Raw genomic sequence first — 19,489 nt, forward strand, 5'->3', positions numbered from 1 at the left:
TTTTAACGGCGACATCATTTCTTGTTTGGATTGTTGTAGTGTTATCTTTTATTGCTCAATGTAATAGGTTATCTCAATTTCAATTTTTATCAATTAATTCGTGTTTATTTCATAGAATTTCAGTAGTGTTTATGTGATAGGTTGTCCAAGAAAGCATTGTTTCGAGGTTTCCATGTTTCGTCAAAACGTGTCAAAGCCTGTCAAAGAGAAGTATTTTCTTTCCTTAACTTTATATAATTTTAAAGAGAAGACATAGGAGCCTTTGTTTTTGGTGCTGTTATTACAAAGCTTTGAGGAACCTTTTTTGGACTAAAAATTCTAAATTTTTAATCTAAAATTTTCATAGATTTTCTTGTAACATTTCAGACATTTGTATGTTTCAATAAAAAATAACATCTTTACATATCTACTGGACATGTTCATAAAACATAGGGCGAAATGTTACACTTTGCACCATAGATTTTTAATTTGTTACTGATTTATCTCTCATTCTTTTCAAGACAAAAGACTTTGGTTTTTCAATTGTAAATAGATGATATTTTGTAACTGTCCAGGTTAGATTTCTAAATAATAAGCGAGGCTTAAGATATTAGCTCCCAAAGTCAGGCAAGAAAAATGATAAAAATGTAACAACTGGAAATTTTCCCAAAATGATAGATACATAATATCTCTGGAAGTAATGCATATTTTACTATGGAACTTTCACAGATGATAAAAATGTAACTCAGGAGTGTTTCTAGCTTTTCAAAACTGCTGAAAATAATGGTTTTATGATAAAACTGTAACAGTTTGAAATTTTAATTTTGTACATTTTTATCACTAATTTCAAGGAAATGGTTTGGGTCTACTTGATTGCAATAAGTTTAAATTGCAAGTCAAATCATTGATAAAACTGAAACATTGGTTTATTTTCCAATAATCAAATAAATTCCTGATAAATAAGTAACAGTTACTTTTTGATCCCATATCTTTTCAGGAAGGGTGTTACATTACTTGCCTAAAGCTACTGCCACATTACCAATGCTTCAAAATTATCTTTGTTTTTACAGAATTGTAAATAATCCATTAGAACCTTAACAGGCGCCGCGGCAGCGGTAGGGCCGGTCGGGCCATGGCCCGACCACTTTTTTCAGAGTAAAGAATTTTTTTTGAAGTAAAAAAATAATTTTTCAAATGTTTTGAAAAGTTAGTTAGAAAAATGGATTGAACTATGACGTTCACGCCTAAATCTAATCTAATTGTTTATATTTCTCTTTTTGTTTATTCTATTTTCTTTTTTTCCATATTTTTGCTTTCTTGCAAGATAACAACATTACCTTGCGCATGATATTCAAGCGCTTTATGAGCTTTATCTTCTTCAAGTAAAGGGGCTGTTTTAGCCAATCTAGAGGAGTGAAATTCGCAAAATTTTCTAGCCCGTCGGCGCCAACCCTGGTGGCGCCTCCTTAGACACTATATTATGTGGCCCGACCATTTAAAATGTCGAGTCACCAATTTTCAGCAAGATTACTGCAATACTTACCAAGTTATTGATAAAAATTTAAAAAAGCCATTTTTCAATGTGTAAACTTTCGCCCTATGTTCTACTTATAAAGATTATCCTGTGCTCTTTGTTTTTCAACCCATTTCTTTTTACCTATAAATCAAATAATATTGAATTGCTACTGCCAAGGGAGATTTAGATAATTTGAGATAACTAGGAGTAATTGTAAAAATCTTATATGAAGCCTTCAGCTGAAACAAAATGATAGCTTTTTTCTGAGAAAGGAAGATAATTTTTTTGTGCCTTCCATCAGTTCTCATAAGTTTGTTTTGATTTTTTTCCCGTCAAAAGTCACGTGATATTCTTATCTCGATCACTCCGCCTCAACTAGAAATTCCCCTATGCACCCTAAAAGTAATCGAGTTTTAGAACAACAATAACAAACCGTGTTATGTGGTGGCGGATTGCCCCCCGACTCAGCCCAATCTCCGTAAGGTAAATTTCCCTGGATCATGTTTATATCCTAATCGATATCTACTACGTGAGATTGGAGAATTTCGCGCAATAGATCCACTCCCCAAACTATGACGTACAGGTCAAATTTCACGGGACAGAGTTAGCCTTGAGATTTGGGCGCTAGCCCGCGAAAAACTCACATAATAGATTCCGTACGTAATAGATAGCTTCTTGCTTAACCTCGCTAATGACTGAGAAAACTAACATACAATGCTATGGTGGCTCAGGAGTGTCATAAGCATTTTTTTCAAAAAATGGGGAAAAAACATAAATCAAAATAAAAGGGGTTGCGGAACGACCGTTCCGTTTTCGCAAAGCGAAGAAATTTCGACACTAACAAATTATTTTTATAAGTCAAACTTTTATTGATAATGTTTTCCAACTCAACTCTTTCTTTTTTATAAGAATTTTATAAGAACAATACGAGGCTCAAAAATTAAATACGCCGGGTTTTGAGCAATTTACAAACAATATCAGGCTCAAAGTGCAAAAAAGGACAGCCAAACCTTTAAAAAAATTTACTTGTTCTTATAAAAAAGAGTGCAAGTGACAAAAAAGAACACACATGTTTCTTGTGCAATGGCTGAATGACCAACAACAAAGATATTACATTAGGCTTTAGGCTGGTAGTTTATCTGAATAAATTGAAAGACTTTTATCCCATCTTTTTGTGACATTTTGAAACAATTACTTAGCTCTCTATAAAACTTTTACAAAGACAAATTTACCAACAATTCAAAAATTATATTATACATTTCCCTTCAAAATTTAAAAGAAAATAGTGCTTAGTTTGAAAGATGATCTTGAGCTTTTCAGGCATTAGAACCTAGTATACAATCTCTCAAAATGTGCTACCTCTTTATGATATCATTCACTTCAAATGTAGTATTAATTTTCCCGAAAAGGAATCAGCAGCCTAGCAACAATTTCCAGTAACTTATCAAGACTAGTGAGATTTTTTGTGTGATGAAATTTTGTCTTTATTTTTGCGATATTGTAAGTAAGTAAGTAAGTAATGCATTTATTTACCATTTGAACACTTAGAATACACGAGGCGGTATCCACAAAATAAAAAGGAAGGAGACCGCCTTATAGCCTGGACTAATCATAAAGATACGGCCACCTAAGTGCAAATAAAAATTGTAAAATACATAAATTATTTCAGTAGATTAATTTGAAAATTTTTTGTTTAGGTACGGATTAAAGGTAAGCTGTGGGTAGGGGTGTGTTCAGTATTCCCCAAGACAGTGAGTAAAGGCAAGAGATTTGACAAAGCTAGAATCAGATGAGCTCAGAGTAATATTTGGATAAGATCGCTGAATACTATTGTGTGTTCGGCAAAAAGATGTTCCCAATGTTTCATTTATAAAATCAATCCAAACCAGTCCAAACTAATTTTTTCATGCCTTGCAGAATAAAATTCAAAAACTTTTATAATTCATTTAAGTATATTAAAGTAATGCCATTGCTATTTATTAGGCGGTAATAATAACAAGCGTTATCTACAATCTCAAAAGAGTTTATGAAAATATAAGTTGATTCGCCAGTAAAAAACACTTTTTTTGTGAAAGATATCTTGTTTGAAAATATATTCTAGCTAGCATCAAAAGTAACATATAGGTACTTTTATCATTTAAGTTGTCTTTTGGGCTAAAGTCATCAATCATACTTTTGTTATCACTTTATCGTACAAATATAAATCGGCATTATTCTAATTGATGATGATCAAGCTCCAATGTTAAACAAAAATCTCTTAAGAATCAACAACCAATCAAGCCAAATCAAAACGATTCCATTATCGAATAAATATTGATGAAATCTTCAATGACGACAATAGCAACTAGTAATTATCATTTTGATTCTGCTTTCCAGTACAGTCTTCTCTTTCGTCTCGTAAACATATTGCACGGAATAACATGGAACTGGCACAATTTATATTCAGCAGGACCATTTTATTATTCTCCATCAATCACAATCTGTTCATACAGTCATAATGCTATGTATATTTTGGTTTTATGCTGCTTCTTTGTTGTGCACGTTCACCCACCAAAACTCTGAAACACTGCTGATTCAGCCAGTTGGCCGATCGGTAGTTAAAAGTCACCCATCACATCAATCAAGCTCCTTCACCTGAACCCTGAAGACAGAAGAGATGAAAATAATTATAGTTAGAGTAAAATGGAATAAACACACGACCCATATGAATAAAAATAAGCCTGTGGAAAGAAAACATGGCCATATGATATCCATGAAACACATGGCGCCGAGAAAAAAACATTTTGTTTTGCGAGATGAAATCCAATTTAATACAAAAAAGTCAACACAAAGAAAAAGTACTAATGTAACATCCCAAAGGTAGTTGAAACTATAAAGGTGAAAAAAAAATGACCTTTCAATGGGCCATAATCAGTCCAAAAGTTGATGCATGCACCTCAAAGTTAGTTTTTAGGACCATCTAATCTTTGTTGTTTTGAAAATGAAACGCAGAAAAAAAGACTGGGCCCAGACGTCTGGAAAAAAGCGGGAAAAAAGCAAAGGAGATAAAGTTTTGGTACTATTACTATTATTTGTACAAAAGTTGCAATTTTCAAAAAAGATCTTACATTATGATACTCAAAACATAGATTATATTCTATTAAAATAAGTAATTTATGAAACAAATACTTCAAATAGTGCTAAAATAATTTTAACCCCATCCAACATGAAGCAAAGTCGATATTTCGCCATCCCACCGGCTCATTTTCAGAAATTTTCGTACAGATACAGATTTTTTTACGCCACGCGCAGATCTAGAGAAAGGATGCTACATTCCCTATTCGGGCGCTTTGCGCCCTCAAAACGGTCGTTCCGCAAAAAGAAAGAAATTTATTGAAAAAAGACAAAAAAAAAAGTTTTATTAGAAAAAAAAAGAATAAATAATAAAACTAAAACAAAAAAAAGGATACCAAAAAAAAGGATAACAAAAAAAAAAGAAATAAAAATAAAAAAATAAAAATAATAAAATATTTTTTTTTTAATTTTCTCTCGTGGCCCATTGATATAATAGCCAATGAGTGGCATACGGTGCCATAGAGATACGATTTGCCGATGTCGTATAGTTTTCTTCTCAATTGTCGGCTACCGTATGAAAATTTATCGGCTACCGTTGCAAATGATGTGTTTTATGTTTACATGTGCATGTCCATTTCGTTCCTTTCTTCTTCCTGTGCACGATTGAAGAAGCTGTCTGAAAGGAAAGATAAAAATGCCCAGCAATAAAGGTAACAAACCCCAGTACAACGCATTCGTTAACAACTTGAAAGATAAAAGAACAAGCAGCAGGAATGGGAAATTTGATTCTGTTGATAATCTGACTGTACAAAGGTTATCAACAAAAGTTAGTGCTTCAAACTTACACCAGAAACGGGCCAATGGTTTTGGTCAAAATGAATGGGAGAGAGCTGACATTTGCAAACATCAAGGCGGCATGCAAAGAACACTTTAGATCCTAAATGAAGCCAAATGAGGAAATTGATATTCTTGGTGGTGAACGTGGCCCTTCATACACATGCATCTCTGAGATAAAGAAGTTTGATCCTTTGCACATTCGTTTTGTGGCAAAAGTAGGTGTTGCTTCCAACTGCCAATCTTCCATAATACAACCAACACAAGCGATGAAGCGTGCCAAAACCTCCACTGCTCAAAGTGCCTACTCTAGTGCAGCAGGTGCCAGGAACATACCCATGCGTTCGTATCCAAGCAGCAGACCAAGCAGATTGCCTGTAGTAAACAATCAACAACAAAATCAACAATAGGAAGTTGGTGTCCTCGGGTAACTTAATGCATGTCCCAAAAATGCATTAATTTTTCCGCCCCAGTTCCAGTCCCTAAACCATAACAAACTATACATTTTTAGAAGCGTATTTGCATGTAGAATACCGTATTCGGTGTAACTTAAATTCTTTCTCAGCAGAATTTGAGTTTTTTTAAGAAAATGTGATTATGACGTCATTATTTATGACGTCATAATTTTAAAAAGTTGAATATCTCAAGAACTAATACTCAAAGCTTTATGAAATTTGAACCGATGATAGAACTCATCAAGAGGAGGAGAATTCTTTTTAAAAAATTTGAAAATTTGCTGATGTCAGCATTTTATCGCAAAAATTCGAATTTTTACAATTTCTGCTGACGTCATTAATTTTGAAAAATAATTTCAAAACTTTTTGAAACATCTCAAATGTACTTTATCACTGGTCCAAATTTCATAAAGTTCTGATTTACGTTTCTCGAGATATTCAACTTTTTGTATTTATGACGTCATCAATCATGACGTCATAATCAGGTTTTCTTAAGATATCTTTAATTATATTGAGAAAGAACTTAAGTTACACCGAATACGGTATTCTACATCCAAATACGCTTCCAAAAATGTATAGTTTGTTATAGTTTAGGGACTGGAACTGGGGCGGAAAAATTAATGCAATTCTGGGACATGCATTAAGTTACCCGAGTCATTACCACCGTCAAAAATAATGAAAATCTGTCCTACAGTTCATGGAACCAAACTCTTCAAAATATAAAGTTTTTATGTTAGAAGAGTTTAGTGTTGCATCTCAGAGATGGCTCCCAGCGATTGAAGTTAAAATGTCACTAGAGGACAAACCGTTTGATCATGGAGGCTTTCGTGACGTTTTCAAAGCCTTTGCTTACAACAAATTATATGGGGAATATGTGGTAAAGATGTTTCAGGAAGATAAAGTCAATGTTCTGACTGAAAGAGCCTTTACAGAAGAAGAACATGCACGTAAAACGGTCCAAATGCATTCGCTTGCCAGGCATTTGGCAATGAAATTTGCTCTTTCAGTCCCACAGGACTTTGGTGAAAATTTCACTTATACCAAGCTCTTCTATGGAAAGTTTCATGATGGCAAAAAAGATATCTTGAAGGTGAATTTGTCAAATATGTGAATAATGATGGAGCAATAAATCAAGGTGTTAATGATGAAATCAAGTTGAAAAAAGCTGAAACATTCGCACACTTTACTTGCATTGACTCTGAACAAACAATAATGGTTGTTGATCTTCAAGGAGTCAATTTTACGCTGAGTGACCCTGAAATAGCAAGCAAAAACACATATGATGAAAGCTCAAATAAAATGCACTTCTGCTCTGGTAATTGGGGTGAAGAATTTATTCAGAAATTTTTGAAGGCACATGTCTGCAATGAATGGTGCAAGTATGTTGGAAAGAAATAAGGAGTATGACTTATCAATTAGCACATATAATAACAGTTAACTTTATTGATTGATTTCTTCATATATGACCTAGGATCTTCTGTTGTACTATGAAATTGGGTAAAATGCAATGGGTGAGGGTAAGATACCTCCTTTTCACAGTTTGACCAAGTTATTTTTTGTTTACTTTTTGATTTTAGCATCTCACATTTTATGTTTTATTATTGATATAGCAAAAAATTTATATTTCGTTAAATTTTGCTTGCCAAACACTAATTTACATTTGTCATTTGGAGTTTACTTACTCATGTTTGCTCGTGTTTGGACAAAACCTACCACAAGGGAACTATTTTTTGTGGGAACTAATTTTTACGATTCGCAGTTTTGAGATTTTTTACAGGAACTTTAAATTTTGCGGATTTCTCACTTGAAAGAAAAATAGAGCCGTTCTATTAATTATTCAATCTTTTTCGCATTTGAGAAATTTTACAGGAGCTAAGTTTTGCGGTTTGGGCCCAAATCCACAAACACTGCTAAAATTTGTTTCCCTTATAATGTAGCATGCAAGTAGGATCCTTAGAAGATCAGTTTTGAAGGGTCGTTGTAAAACATGGAGTAGCTCCATGGAGTACTCCAATGGAGTACCTATTGGAGTACTCTAAAAATATTGCAGACCAGATTTTAGATCGCCGCGAGAGGAAAATAAAGACCTGTATAATTTTGTATTTGCTCTAAAACCACTCTGTAGCAAGAATGTGGCTTTCATGTTGGTCTCTTTTTATATCCTTTCATGTCATCTGCATCACATTGAGTATGAAATTCTCATATCAAAGAAATAAGTTGGCGGACTCCATTTATTGTGATTGTCTTATTATTTTGTTAATTGAAGTGTATTTTGTTAATAAAATGACAATGAATAATTTAATGCTCTAAAACCCCTCTGTAACCTCTCTCTCAGACTGTCCCCAACTGCCATTTCATATCCAGTCATACAACCTGCATCATATTGAGCATGATAGAAATTCCTTTTGGAAATGGGTTGATAAGCTATATATTCTATGATTGTCACAATATTTTCTTTAAAAAAGTCAATCTGTTGACAAAAGGACAAAAGAAAAATATTGCTTAAGAAAGCTCTAGTGCCCTACTGGTGTTACATAAATAATATAACACATAATACTATATACAATTACACTGATATTATATGTATTAATATAAAGTGTTTGATATATCAGAGCTATGCTGCAAGCTAAATCTGGTCTGTTAATTGTAGAATCAACAAAGATTTTTAAGCAGAGAGCGTGCGCTATATGAGCTTTACTGCCAGAAATGATGGTAGCCATTTTTTCACAAACCAATACTTGAGAAATTCTTTTGATTGCTATAAATTGGAAGTTTACAGCTGGTGGAAAAGGTTGATTATCAAATTTGTGATATTCATCGCTCTGACAGGTATTTTAGGGGGTACTCCATTAGGTACTCCATTGGAGTACTCCATGGAGCTAATCCATGTTTTACAACGACCCAGTTTTGAAACATTTAAGTCTTTTGTTTACATTTTTTTATCCCTTTATTAAAAAAGAAAATTTTATTTCCTAGAGTTATTTCAAGTTCCAGGAAATTTATATCATGAAAAAATATTTAAGTAAAAAATATTTACTTCTTAGATTTTGTTTTACTTAGGGCAAAGTAGATACATTTTATGGCAAAGTAGACTATTTTGAATAATTCTAACCAAAGTTCTAGCCATTTACCATTGTATTATATTATCAAGATCGACCCTGTTGTTTGTATTATACTGGTAGCAGCAAGTAGGATACACTCTTTTTTATTTATAAGCATAACGTTTATAAGCATACTTAGGCTCAAATTCGCTAAAAAATAAGCATAACATACTTCCAAGCTGAAATGCGTGTAGCTTTTTTAAATCGTTGACCTTTTTAGGGTTGCTTTTAAAGCTGTTTGAGCTTTTTAAGACAAAAGATTTTCGCTTGTGGTGCCAAATTACAAAGAAAACTTTCATTTCTTGGAGCCAAATCAATGTTCCGACTTAAAAATTTTCATGAAGTCAAAGAGAATCAACAAATCGAAGTCTAAGCATATAAATAAGCATAAATTAAGGCTGAGAATGAAATTTTGCTAAGCATATTGAGCCTTGACCCAATTTTCCCGTATGCTTATAAAAAAAAGAGTGTACTTGAAAGATTCTTTTTGAAACATGTAGGTCTTTTGTTTACATTTTATCCCGTATTAAAAAAAGAAAATTTTATTTACTAGAGTTATTTCCAGTTCCAGGAAAGAATTTTTATGTAAAAATATTTACTTTTTAGATTTTTTTAACTTATAAGGCAAAGTAGATATATTTTATGGCAAAGTAGACTATTTTGAACAATTTTAACCAAATTTCTAGTCATTTACCATCATATGATATTTTAAAAGATCGACCTTGTTTATACTGTATTTAGGAAACCTGCTTAAAAAATAGAAGTTCATTTATTTGTTTTCACTTTTCTTCCACTATATCCCCTAAATTTAAAGCCCATTACACTTTTCTAAAGACTTTGTTTGCCTATTATTTGGACCATCCTGAATATTGTTTCTTGTCGTAAAGTTATAACATTTTTTCAATATAGCATATAAAGCATGTCTATAATACTTTTGCAATACCTACATTTTGATAAATTAAACGTGATCAATAAATGACGTTTGCACGGGGTATTAAGGTTGCCAGTTGACGGGGATGTGCTGCCTGACTTTCGAACCTCGGACCCTTAGCGGGATTGAAAAAGGAGAAAAAATTGGAAATTTTGCGAATTTTACGACCCTTACTAATTTGCCAAATTTCAATCTTTGAAGAAGCAATAAGTTGAAATTTCCTATTTTTCGATCCTTAGTGGGACTGAGATTTAATTTTATCATTTTCCGACCCTTACATGGACTTCAAGGTCTCAAAAAAGGTACCCTTAAGGGCGGCACATACCCATACCCTTCACTTGCCTAAGTAATCCCCCCTGGCCACCATTAAGGTGGATTAATTTTGGCGATTGCCCAAAATGCGATTTTTAGCTAGGATTTGATTTGACGATTGATCAATTTTGTAGAATTGGGCGAATTGAGAATTTGCAAACACTAAAAAAGGTATTACACTATTAAGTATACTAAAGAGGTGTGATTTTTCACATATTACTCATTTTATTTCGATTCTATTTGGCAAATGACTGATTTTCGAACTTTTGATGAGGATTTAGAATTTAATCCACGCCAAAATTAATCCACTTTAGGTAGCTCAATCGAAAGATAATCGGGATTAGTTGATTTGGAAAACCTTTTTTTCGAAAGAATTTAAAATGAAAATATTTGGTGATAGACTTTTCTTTCTTGTGCACAGACCTTGTATTAATTTTGGCGTGGATTAAATTAAAACCATTAGAATGTTTAATTTAAAGGGCCTAATATTAGCCAACCCGCCAAATTAAATAACCGCCGAAATTTGCTCTTTAGTCAACCGCCAAATTAAGTAGACGCCAAAATTTAATACACTTAAGATAGTCGATTTTCGGTTGCTTTTTGGATAATTACACTTTGAAATTGCGATTTGGCTCCCTCCCTGACAATTGTAAATCCGCAAACGAAAGAAAAGAATTCATTCATTCATACAATCTAACGCACTCTCGAGAAACCCAAGTCAGGTCACAAATTTAGCCTAATTTTCAAAAGGACCGTGAAACCGCTTATTTCCGGACTAAGAACCTGATAGCCCCTTGTCAAGGGGAAAATAATCGGAACTGCGGGTACTTAGAAGGTACAAATTTTTGCGAGGTCGGAAAATCCCGAAATTTCGGACATTTTTCCGCGAATTTAACGAGAAAAAAATTTTCGCGACTTGGGTGATCAAAATGACACGCAACAGGAAGCCTTCCAAACGATTCGCAATGTAAGACAGAATTGGTAATAGTAGGGGGAAATTTGTAAAATTGCTCGAATTTTTTAGTCAAAGCACTTGTTATACATTTTTGGAAAGCTAAGGGGTAGGGGAATCAAAATAACTTGGGTGCCAATTTTTTTTCGGACACTTTGGTGTGATTTTCGGACAAATACGACGGTCTCAGGCAAAAATCATAGAGTGAAAAATTAATGAAAATTTTAGCTTGAGAAAACGGAGACCTGTTGTATATTTTTGGAAAGCTCTAAAAAAATTAAGATTAGTGATATATTGCGAGTATAGGTGATTTCAGTACCTAACTCGAGATATTGAGCTTCCGAAAGCGCAAAAACTGGACAAAACAGCTGTTTCTGGCTGAAAAACACTGAAAAACACTGTTTTTAAGGATTAATATCTCGAGTTAGGTAAAGAAATCACCTATACTCGCAATATATCACTAATCTTAATTTTCTGAGAGCTTTCCAAAAATATACAACAGGTCTCCGTTTTCTCAAGCTGAAATTTTCATTAATTTTTCACCCTATGATTTTTGCCTGAGACCGTCGTATTTGTCCGAAAATCACACCAAAGTGTCCGAAAAAAAATTGGCACCCAAGTTATTTTGATTCCCCTACCCCTTAGCTTTCCAAAAATGTATAACAAGTGCTTTGACTAAAAAAGTCGAGCGACCTCAAAAAAACGAACAAATTTCCCCCTACATAATTTATTATATAAAAACCTGAAGAGTTTCTTTTGAAAAAGAGCGTATGTTGCAAACAGGTGATTGAAAAAATTACCCTTCTTTATTCTCCTGAGCAATAAGAACGTATTTTTCTACGACACTTCTAACTTATTTTCACAGACTCAGGAGTGTTTTATGGGAACCAACTAATTCCCTTAATTTTATCAGGCGAAGATGAAGGCCCGGTAATAATAGTCGAGTTTACTCAGGCCGAGCAAGATGGCTCGCATATGCAGATGGTGTTACCTTTCAAAAAGGCGCAGCCAAAGGATGTAGCCACAGGAGAAGCGCTGAGTGCAAACGAGGTCAAGGAGGGAAAGGCCCTTTTTGCTACTACGAGCATCGCAGAGCGTACTATCAAGGGGTATCAAGCGATAGTGAGCAAAGTAAACCGAAAGAGAAAACATAGAGGTAGAGGTTAAATTTTAAATAGAATTTTAAGGTTTAAATTTTTTTGTGTTTCAGGTGAATTATTAATTTTGAGTTTCGACAGAAGTTTTTGGGCCTCTGGCGAAGATTTCGGCACAATAGTACATTTCTTGTTTACTTTGTGCCATCTTTCAATACGTCTACTTCTGCTCGTAGTGTCAGATCTGCAGAGCATAGCGGTGGATTGTTTTCTCTCTTTAACTTTTGGTAACAACTCTATGAACTCCAAACAACAATATTTTGATTTTTCTTTTTGTTTGGGCAACTCTGTTCTCAGCTTTTTTTCGGCTGGGATGGCCTTGCTATGAAATTTTAACCACCATTCATCTGGGTATTTTCGTTTTGGTTCGACAGAACTTGTTGTAGTTACTGCATCGCCCATAGTTATTTCTACAAAATTAAAATTCTTCTTTTTGGAAGATTCAAGAAATTATTTATGCCAGCCAGTGTATTTATGTTGATAATTTGCAGAAAAGACCATTCAAAAAGTGCGTATGCTCGAGAGGGGTTATACTCCCAAAAGCGTACGAAAGCGTACGAGGGGGAGCCTCCCCTCCTTGAGGAGAAGTACGTACGCTCGTAATTTTTCCTAAACTGTCTTTTTTGAGAGAAAAAGATTCTACTGTTACAAGTTTACGCTGACAGGGAGTACATATAAAGCGTATATGAAAGCGTACAAGGGAGGGAGGGGGGTCAAAAATTTGCCATTTTCGAGCGTACGTACTTTTTGAATGGTCCCAAAGGTAACTCGCCCATTGGAACAAAACTTACACAGGGGGTTACCATTTATACTATTGTATTCATCTAATCAGCTAAGCATGGTGTACTATAGGCATAATAAACTCTAATTTGGTCGATACCTAGTTGGAGCACTTTTATGTAAACATGTATAATCATATTTCAATTCGCTCAGAACAAAGAGATAGAAAATAGTTTTACGGAACCGGCTAAATTGAAACAATCGGTGTTTTATTCAAAAAGATATAATCAATGCCGTAAAAAAGTGCTTGAAAACGAAAGTAGAACGGGCAGAGAGACAAATATGAAAAAATGGCTGCACTGCTGTTTTCCTTGACAGCTCGAGTCTTTTGGAATTTTATTCTTAGATATTAGCTCTCTTGAAATATATTGTTCACTTTTTCACGTTCTAAAGAAAGGTTTACTTCAATGAAAGTCTATATAGCTGCAAATAAGGTAAGGTAAGTATAGGGAGAAATCTAGCACCAGTTGTCAATTTTAACTTTTTTTATCAGCTAAAAAATGTATGTCTTTCAACAAAAACCATAATATATTAATATATAAAATATATTAACATAATTTAATCATATAATGAACTATCGTCAAAAGATAACTAGCAAATATTGAGATCTATAATTTGTCACAAGTGTAAAGGTAAGAGGTATCCTTTCTGTCGTTTATGTATGTTTATTTACTTTTTCTGCTTAATTAATTTTTTTTCGAAATTCCACAAAAAATATGTGGAATTTATCCAAATCAAATCCAGCTAAAATCTAAAAAAACAATATTTTAAATAACAATAATTTGAACAATAGAAAAAACCATCAGAACGACCTGCCCACATAAGTTGAGGTTGGCTGACTAAGACGACCATGATCCAAAATGTAAAATCCAGGATATTCAACAAGCAGCTCCTGCAAGATGAAAAGTTAAAAAGGTCTGATTGAAAGAATAAAAGACTGAGAAAATGTCGGTTTTCTATATCAAAAAAAAAAATACCTCTAAAACATGCAAGGCCAGGAGCACTCACAGAAACATTGATTGCTTAAAATTAACATCGTACTATTTCATACTAAAAAACCTTTGAATGCAAAATCATAACAAACCTGTAGTTTGCATGCAGCATTTCAACAGTTTGAATAGCCAGGTACAGTCTCCTTTTTTCTTTCTTCTTTTGCAAGCCAGGTGTAGGTGCCTCTGTTTTCCCACTTTTCAAAAATGTATCTGTCAGCCACTAAAATGATAAAAAGTTATAATTTGGTCACAAGTGAACCTTGTGACTCTAGTACTGAGACACTAAAATAAAAATTAAGTAACTTTCAAAAGGAATCCAGGACAAATAATGAAAATAAGCTAGAGTCTTTGTCACCATCCAAACATTCAATATGTGTGTTTCACAGCTGAAAAAGCCACTCAAGAAGTTTTGATGTTGAGCCCAGAAAAATTATTCAAAATTTCTGTTTATATCAAACTAGTCATCAAACTAAAATTATCGAGACCAGACTTGTAGCTATAGTCATTTCAATGTCATTGACAACAACTGAATACATATCATGGGATTTTTATTGTCATAAAAAGGCCATTTTTTTTCAGACAGACCTAATTTTCAGACAGACCTAATTCTCAGACTTTACCTAACCTGATTAGATAACATATATGCACATTTTTTGAGTTAATATGGTAATCATCTAAGTTACCTGAGCTGCAAGTTTAAACGTTCATCATATTTAGTTGATGTGTTCTCTTGCTAATTTGATCATGTATAATGCCCTGGGATTTTAGTATTCTCGAACTCCCAGAGTTGTACCAAATGGTTCAGAATGGTTCCAACTGATCGAGTGTTTGTCCAGCTAAAAGGAAAGGAATTAAACCGTATAATTTCAATCATTTTTTTTGAATTTCAACACCTGGTAGTGATAAATATTTCAAACAGATCATCATTAATATCATTTAAGGTATTTCCTCCAGAAATAATAGACAAACCATTGACTTACAAAATTTTTGGTGTACTATTTTCATGAGAGTTTTCAAAATTGTTTTGTCCTCACAAATGAAATAAATACCGTGAGATTGGGTAACTTGCATCAGTGGAGGCTAACATGCATAGCCCTCAAATGAAAGACCTGGCTAGTCATTAAAATACAAAGTTAAATCAAAACAAAAATGGTAGAGTAGAGCTGCGTGGTTGTAATTTGATGACCAGCCAGGTCTTTTATTTGAGGGCTATGCATGTTTGCCTCCACTGATGCAAGTTACCCAATCTCACGGTAGAGCTTATTTCTATCCAAAGCACATAGATTAATGCTGAAGAAATGGACTTTATCTTCCTTATTCTTTGAGTTTATAAAATTAACGGTTTGTAGAAGCTCCATCAGATACCAAACACCTGACTTTCAAACTCAAATATTCCAATACTTCAACAGCTCCCAGACAACAGGAAATAACTCATCACTTGAAGCAGATGGCAGTAGGGAAAACAAAAACAAAAGTAATCCAGTGTAGATACCTCGTACAATAAAAGCTAAAACATGCGAGGCTGATTATCTTGCTTGTTGGCCCTCCTCGTCACATTGCCTTTCCAACCTATTGATTTCCTCGTTTATTTCACCCAATTCAATAAAACCAATCAATAACAAATATAAAGTCTTCAGCATCAATAATTAGACAAAGCCACGGTCTCTTTTCTGAAATTTTCTCTCCATCAACACAATCTGCGAAACCACTGGTATCAATATCTGATGTTGTTGTTTGTTTTTTTCCTTCTCTTTAATCACCAGTAAACCGGTATATCTAAAAAACACGTTACAACTTTTGTTTTGATGAAATATATTATAATGAACATAAAAGAAAAAAAAAACTAGTTTTCTCTGGAAAATAGGTAAGCGGAGAAGAATTACGTAGGGCTTGCTCAAATGGGTTACGAGAAATACGATGATTCCCCGGGGCAGACTGTGTTTCCGCTACGGGGCCTATCCGTATGGAAAAGTGGTCTGACCAAGGGAATGATCGCTCCTCCCAATAACCCGCGACTGCAAAGATAGAATCGCCTTCGAGGGGACGAACTCGGTGGTGAAAATACCTATCTAGAGAACTTGAAAGTGGCGATTCCCTGAGTTAAGAAAAGATAAAAACACAGAGAAATCAAAGCTCGATGATAGTACCTAGGAAAGAAAAAGATATAATAAAAAATGTTTTCGTTTTTTGAACACGTATATACACGTTAAAAATAAGCTATATCCCCATGATGTCTAAATGTATAAACAGCCTGACAGCCAGTACCCAGCAATAAGAGGATTGGAAGTAAAGTGATCTTGGTGGAAACTAAGAGGGCGTAGCGACTAAACCCTCTTCACTCTCGACGCCCTAGGGCGTAAGATAATAGAGACAAAAAAAATTGAGAGTAAATCTAGACCGCGAGGGACGATTGAGAAAATAGGGAGTAGGACCTAGCCGAATCAAAACAAAACAAGGATAGATTGGAGATGAAGAATTCGAGAAATGGGTTGGTCTGTCTGGCATGTTGTGAGAAAAAGTGTATTCTATATGCACTAGGATATAGTGTTTTGCAATAAATTCATATTTTCTTATATAAATTTTTAATATACTATCAGGTAGGTTATGGAGAACTTTGAGTGTTATCATTTGCTATGCTCAGGGTGGAAAAAAGGCATGAGATGTTAAAGGTGGGAACATCAGCGAATGATTAACGACTCAAGGATCTCCCTGAACCTATTTCTATATTCATAAATATGCCAGTTATCAATGCAATCACGTAGTTGGAGTACGTCTTCAGTTAAATCTAGATTATTGATTTTAATCGATTTCCGATTAAGAGTACAATCAAGTATGTCAATGTTGTAGTCAATGCAAGTTTTATTTATTTCTGTGATGAAGGAGAATGATCTGTCTTTTTCGTTGAGAGTCAAGACATGGAGCACATACTGTCGAGTATTAGCGTTGACTACTAGTTCATTTAGTAAAGAGAGCCTTTTGCTGTCAAGGAGTGATGAAATTTGCGATATGTTTTAAAGTTTATCAATAAGATTTTTGGAGAATTTCGATACATCCAACATTGACTTCAATGCACATCTGGCCTGTCTGTCCAGAAAAATCCTTGCGGAATCTGAAAGATGTATGAGTTCAACACCATAGAGTAGCTTCGGTACTACCAGACTTTTAAATAGTGAGATGATTTGATTTGGGTGGAGTTTACGGACGCCAGCGGAGATTAGTAGGGACCCTACGCCTAGGACGTCTTCTAGGTCGACGCCGTCAATCTGAAAAAGTCGGAAAAGGCGTCCGGTAGAAGGCGTCCTTTAAATTTATATTCCTACGAAATATTTTGAGAGTTCTTTTTTCGCGCCAAAAATCCGCAGTTGTTTACATTTCGAAAAAGGACTTTCCTGAAAATAAAAATAAAAGTTGATCGAACTATGATAAAAAATTCCTGCTTTAAGAGAAATTAGAGATGCTTTACTGATCTCTCGTGCATTTGACATGATAGACGATGCAGAATTTGCTTTATTATACGATCTAAATCAATCAAAAAACCCTAACTTTCCTTACTGGAATAACGATTTCGACTTTGATAGGCTAACAGATGATGAGTGCAAGGCAGACTTCAGATTTTACAAAAATGACGCATATGTCCTAAAAGATGTTTTGCAAATTCCGGATGTTTTTGTGTGTAACAATAGACTTCATGTCGATGGTGTTGAGGCGTTGTGTATCCTGCTAAGACGATTTTCGTACCCTATCAGATTTGGAGATATGGTTCCCAAATTTGGAAGACCAGAACCTCAACTCTCCATGATAGCAGGAGATATGACCAACTTTGTCTACACCATCCACAACAACAAAGTTCACAATTTTAACCAGAACTGGTTATCTCCAGCAAATTTACAAAGATTCGCAAATGCGATCCACCAAGCTGGTGCACCCTTAGATAACTGTTGGGGGTTTGTAGATGGAACTGTGCGACCTATATGCAAACCTGGCGAGCTCCAACGAGTGGTCTATAATGGACATAAGAGAGTTCATGCATTGAAATTCCAGTCAATTGCAGCACCTAATGGCCTTATTGTCAACTTGTTTGGTCCTGTGGAGGGAAGACGCCATGATAGTGGGATGTTGGCAGATTCAAACGTTCTACCACAGCTTCGTGCAATGGGGCAAAGGCCAAACCAGATTCCACTCTGCATTTATGGAGACCTTGCTTATCCTTTGAGCGTGGAGTTACAAAAGCCTTTCCAGGGACTTAATCTGACCCAACAACAAAAAGATTACAATAAGGCCATGAGCAGTGTAGGATAGGAGTCGAATGGGTTTTTGGTGATGTAATCAATTATTTTAAATTCGTGGACTTCAAGAAAAATTTAAAAATAGGGCTTTCACCTATTGGGAAGATGTATACAGTCTGCGCACTTTTAACCAATGCTAGAACTTGCATGTATGGTTCACAATCATCAGCTCACTTCGATATTGACCCACCCACTGTTTGACAGTACTTTTCCTAAACTGTGGACATAACTATTTATTTCCAGAAACTTGTTGTTAATTTTAAAACTGATATCTTTTTTTTCAAATATAAACATTCTAAAACTTTTACGTAGATCTATTAAAATATTAACAATTCAAAGTAATAAAATATTTTACTTTATTTATAAAACTTGTAAAAAATGAAAAAATGGGTAATGGGTAATAAATATGTTCTGAAAATAAATAACTTAACTATCAAAATTTCAAAGAAAAGAGGAGTGATTTACACACTTCGACAAGATGATTTTCAAGAAAATATTAACATTTGATTAGTTCTCTCTTCATTTAATAAAAATCATAAGCAATTGTTACTGAATGAAGCAAAATTCTGAAGTCCTTTAATCTATTTTAAATGATTTTTTAATCAAAATTTTATATCCCCTATCATCAGTAGTTCAACTGACCCAAACAGCAAACAATAAATTCAAACATATGGAAAATGCAAAATATAGTTTTTCTATGACCCAGCCAAACACCAAACAATAAATTCGAACATATGAAATGTGCTAAATATTAGTTTATAACCCTAACATTGAATTCAAGTTTGCTTTTTATCCTTGGGCTCAGAATTGTTCTCCCACCAATTGAAGAACAAGTTTGTTTTGCTCTTGCTGATTAGCATTTAATTGTCTTTGCTGTTCCAACAACATTGAAAAATTGTTTTGCGAGGCTAACTCCCTGTTAACGGACTGGCGTTTGAGTTCAAGCTCTTGCTGTTTCCACTTGTTGTCTGATTCGAGTTTTGCCATCAGAAAGGCTTGGGTACCACTTCCTTTATTTCTCTTGATTTTACTACTAGTTGGGCTCTCATCATTACTGTTTCTCCTTTTTCTTGTTGCACTCAAATTTTCACATGCTACTGTTCGAATTGTGTCAGCATCATCTTTCGAATTTTGAATTTCTTT

General features: G+C 34.2%; 1 pseudogene; it reads left to right on the forward strand.

The window, feature by feature from the left end:
• The first annotated feature begins 17,724 nt into the window (after positions 1 to 17,724).
• On the forward strand, positions 17,725 to 18,562 carry LOC136803177 (uncharacterized; annotated as a pseudogene).
• Positions 18,563 to 19,489: the final 927 nt, after the last annotated feature.

Source organism: Clytia hemisphaerica, unplaced genomic scaffold (assembly GCF_902728285.1).
Source record: "Clytia hemisphaerica strain Z4C2 unplaced genomic scaffold, Clytia hemisphaerica genome assembly, whole genome shotgun sequence".
NCBI classification, from domain to species: Eukaryota; Metazoa; Cnidaria; class Hydrozoa; order Leptothecata; family Clytiidae; genus Clytia; species Clytia hemisphaerica.